Source organism: Centroberyx gerrardi, chromosome 8, assembly GCF_048128805.1.
Source record: "Centroberyx gerrardi isolate f3 chromosome 8, fCenGer3.hap1.cur.20231027, whole genome shotgun sequence".
Lineage (NCBI taxonomy): Eukaryota > Metazoa > Chordata > Actinopteri > Beryciformes > Berycidae > Centroberyx > Centroberyx gerrardi.
In genome coordinates, this window is record NC_136004.1 from 15,116,660 (window position 1) to 15,121,811 (window position 5,152).

Consider the following 5,152-nt stretch of genomic DNA (forward strand, 5'->3'; position numbering starts at 1 on the left):
TTTTTCGTTGAGGAATCAAAGTATATTAGTGCAAAACACTAGAAATAAAATAAATGATGCAAAGTGTAATACAGCAGGTCCTGTTCTCCCCACTTCTTCTGCGTCCTTCAAACCCGGACGGCCTGGTGTTGAGCTGATGCTGTGGCCAGATTTGGCCCTGGCTGTGCCCAGGCAGGTACCAGCGCAGATCAGTTGCCCACTCTGTGGCCTGGGCCACAGATTAAAACACGTCTTCCCGTTGCCCACTTTTATCTACGGCCAACTCTCCAGCCAAGCATGCCCTATTCCTTCTCACCCCGGTCTCCTTATCCTCTTCCTCCTGCCTCTACTTTCTCTCTCATAGAGGGGACCGAGAGCGGCGTGCAGGGACAAACATGAGACCTTGAAAAAAAAAAAAGAAAACAGGAGGGGAAGGACATCGAGGGGTGGGGATGGTGAGGAAGAAAGGAGGCAAGGAGAAAAAGAGAAACGCACATTGTACTTTTCAAATGGATGGGAAATGATTCGCTGGGATTTGCTGACAATTATACGGTGGGGTTTAATCAATTCGGACCATTCACAGCGTGGAGAGGGCTGATCCCCCAGTACAAAGGGCCAGACCGTGGGAGGGCGGTACCTGAGAAAGCGCCGGCCTGGTGTAAGTAGCATGGGGCAACACTCCCCTCCCCACACATTGCACCGGAGCATATGGCCCCTCTCTGAACTTATTAGCTGGCGGATTAAGGCCAATCGCAGAGACCCAAGGGCCACTGGCCGCCTCCGTCTCACCCTCCCTCACCCCTCCTCACCCTCAGGAATGGGGCTGACTGACAAGGGGCATTGTGTTGGGCACCTAGATTGCCACACCCCTCACTTACCCTGTCACGCGGTGCAGTTTGATGAGGTTATTTGGTGGGGAGAGGAGCTTCTGACCATTAACCTTAAAGTCACGGAGCGCATTGTACTCACAGGAATTATAGCCTTGGGTTATATCACTTCAAAAATGTCTAAATCATAATATTTCATAATATAATTTTACCCTTTTCCCCTGACCACTATGGTAATATTACCTGAGAATTAGCTAGCTGCTCCGCTATGGAGTGGATTAAAAGCACCTGAATGTGAACACACAGATTAGCCCTGTAGATATGAAGTCTAATTAGCATCTCATTGCAACTCGACATGCGAGCTCAACATGAGTGCAGACACACTGAGAGAAAAGGCTCCATTGGCCAGGGGTTGATTATAGGTCCATTATGCATCACAGTACTTAGTGACGGGCTGAGAGTAGGAATTAAGAGCTTGATGGCTACTGCGAGGGGACCTGGGCTGAAGTACGGGGGTGTTAGCACTCAACAGGGTCTTGGGTCTATGGGAGGCCGAGACTGGGGGAGGTCATACTGTAGTCTCTGGCCTTCCTGAGTATTCATGGAGAGAGATTTGACGAGAGGAGCCCCCTATTTAAGCCCTCATTTGATCTGGAAAGTGGCAGGTGATCCTCTGGCTCTTTTTGTGTCGGACCGCAGGGGTTCGACGACCCCGCATGACCCGTCTTACCTGGCGCCCTTCAGGACACCTCATTTACAGGGGAAAAGAGGAGCTAATTCAGTCATGGGTCTCCACCCGTCACGGAGCTCCACCTGGCCTCATAGGGAGCAGGGTCGGCAGGTCAGCACCACACTGCGACAGTGGGGATGCTCGAGGCCTACTTTGCTAATCCCCTCACATACTGGGAGGTGTTGGAGGACCCGGAGGTCAGAGAAGGAGCCGAGAAGGCCATCTTCCTGGTTCTTTTAGACAGGATTAGAGGCACAGCAGGGGTGGGTCTTCGGGAGCGAGGCCTCACGCCTGGAGGCCACAAAGACACCATAGAGGCATTTCTGAGAGGAGCAGAAGAAGGCCCAGACGAGCTCAGCTTTGGTTCCCTTCTCTCTTGAGACCACCTGTGACCTATGACCCCGCGGACACAGCACCCATCAACAACCTACGCCCACAAGAGCGACAGCTGCGAGTTTACAGGAGATTTCCGTACTGAGTTGACTGTGCTATTGCCTGTTGTAGAATACCTTTCCTCTGTTTTATGGTTCTCTCCAAGTGAGTGCTTGTTTGTTTGTTTGTTTGCTTTCAAGAAGGAGGGCTCGTTAGGCGAGAGCTGAGCAGTTGATCTTTAATGAGAGGGGAATTCCTCTCCCCCTTCGCACTGCAGGATGGCTCTCTATACCTTATCTTGAAACCCCCCTTGCCAGCTTTCATGTGCGTCTCGTCATTCTAGGGTGAGTGACTGCTCCTCAGAGAGACTGTGTCTTTGAGAGCCACTGATTAATGCTCTTTGAGGATGGGGGGGGGGGCAACAGCACCTCACCTTCTTTACATACAAAGCAAAAGCCCCTGTTTTTTCCTACACAAACAGTGGTGCCACAGAGAAAACGTTGAGAGGAGAAATACACAGGCTGGCACTTCATATTCATAGATATAAATGGCCATCCTAATAGTCGAGTGTTTTTCTCCCCAGATCTCCAGATCCACCCACCTAGGCCCAATCAACGCTTCTGCACTTTGCATCTCACCATTTCTGACACTCTCTCACCTCTGAAAACACCCCAGAAGCCCAGTTTCCCCTCATCAAAAGCTTTTCTCGCAGCAAAATTAGCCACAGTATGGGCGAGGAGAAACTATTTCAAGAGTGAATACAGCCAGAGCTAAACAAATAGGGGAATAGAGATGAATATAGACATTGAGAGGGACCAAGAAAACAAACCACAAAAAAACATTTAAACATAAATGCATTTAAACGCAAACCTTTTGCCTCAACCTTACCTAAATGTTCAAACTCTTGCTTTCAGTGAATGCCAATAAAAATATTGAGTCAGTGAGATCTGGCAGAACACACAGTAGCTTTGGATGTGCTTCACAATGGTCACCAGACTAAATGCTTGGCATCCTCAAGAGCATTTAGCAGAGGCTATTAGATAATCATAATGATAAACCCTGGAATAACATGAATGTAAGGGCAACTGTTAATATTTCAGATTATCCCCATGTTGAACCTTTGGGTTCGTTTGGCTGCATTTGCGTCCATTATCGACTGAATAAGCAGATCTGGCTGGCAGAGATCCATTTCTCTCCACACACTGTAGCACTCTGATGCCTCTATCTCTGTCTGAGCCCACTCAAATCACGTTAGGCAGTCAAATCAGGTTAGCTCCTCTTTAGCGTCAACCGCACTTTTAATTCAGAGCATCACTTCATCGACACCAGACGTGTTGGCATGCCAGCGCAGAGTTGTCAGTGCCTCTGCACTGATCCACATCCACCGGGGTCAGACAGATCAGGATATTGAGCCGGTGTGTTTGTGTATGTGTATGGGGGGGGGGGGGGGGGGGTGGACTATGAGACGTGGATATTTTAGGGCTGAATGAGAAGAGTTACTGACAATCTGGCAGTCCTTCACACTGACATGTGTGTTTGATGGTCCACACAGCCCGTTGTCGGCCTCCATGACCCACTGCTGTCACCGGGGGTCGAGTGTGTGACAACGTGCTGCTGTTTGTGCTGCTGAAGACCACGTTTTGTCGAGGGTGGGTCGGTGGGGGCGACGGCTAGGGTGGGGGTTGGAGCGAGGGGTGGGTGGAGGACAGGGGTTTTGTCAAGGCTGCCAGTCTCTCCAGCTATTGTTGGGCATGGAAATACGGCACCAGTGTGTTATCTGAACTGCACCCTAATTTCCCACCTTGGTACTCAGAAAACACATCCTCTTCCTACTGCAATATGACTAGAAATAAATCAGCATAACGTGATAATCTGTGTTCATAGATGTCTCCATATTTTTTATTATATTGTCAGAGACACAGATATTTTTTTCTTAAAGAGAAAAAAAAAACGTTATGTCAAAGCTCATGATATTTGAAATAGAGACTATATCGCCATTTCCCTGTCCCATTTCTTTGGACAATTAAGTGGAGCCTCATCATAAATGACAGTCCTCATCCATATGTCACTCATCATGTGTACTTTATGATTCTTGTGGTCATTCATTTCTGACCTACTACAAATTCACCCGAAAGGCGGACATGTAGGCAGAAAGTAACACTATGTCATATCTATAATGAATCAGCAGGGTGAATGCGGAACAGCAGTAGTACACAGAAACAGTATTTCATAGCTTTCCACTCTGAGGGCTACAGGGCAGACATTGTTAAAGTCCGACTACAAACCAGGCGGGATTTATCAACAGCACCTCTGCTCTTATCCCACTTGCCGCCTGCCAGGTACAGTTAATGTCCATTTCTATAGGCGAAAAGGTGCCAAAGAGCGAGAGATGTACAAGGAGCATCAAATGAAAGAGAGATAGGCCTTCTGTCAGAAGTCGATTTTTCTCTTTTCAGTTGCCCGAGGCCACCCTCGCCTCAAGTAGGACTAAATAAGACTCTCTGACCACATTAACACAAATAAAAAATAAAAAAAAACACAAAACGTGGGGCTTAGACTGATGACTGGCTTTACAAAAAAATAAAAAATAAAACGTCTGTAACTACATTCCCAAACATATTGTACTGCTCTTTCACACGACTGAAGATATGAGATAGCTGCATTATTATGTGATCCCCACAAAACCTCTAATGATTTCGCCGTCTTACACGTTTTACTAATATCTCACTAATGTCCTTCTCCCATATACCTTTTCTCTGATTCTGCAGCGGCAATTTGAGGCACGCTATACACATGGAACAATTATGCTCTTGAAAATAAACTGAGACTGCAGGTCTGACTCATATACATGCAGGGAGGTGGAGTCAGGTGGTCTGATTGTCTGAGGCTAATAACAGCAGAGTGGGAGGAAAAGGAGCACAGAGGAGAAGTTACCGAGTCAAAGAGGCTATAAGGCTTACTGTGGGTGTAGGCGGATGTCTGGGCCTAAGTGTGTGTGTGTGTGTGTGTGTGTGTGTGTGAGGGTGCGGTGTAAGTGTAGGCGTATAGAGTGGTATGCTACCCCTGTTCTGATAAATGTGTGGGATGTGAGAATCATTCTTGAGCCCCTGAGCCATTCTGCCCAGGACCTTCCTGTAGCCTGAGGGCCGACTTCCTCTGGCTCTACCTGTCTGTGTCTCTCTGTCTCTCTCCTGCTATGCAAACATTTCAATATTGTCTGAATAAAAAGGCAGCTATTTCTAAC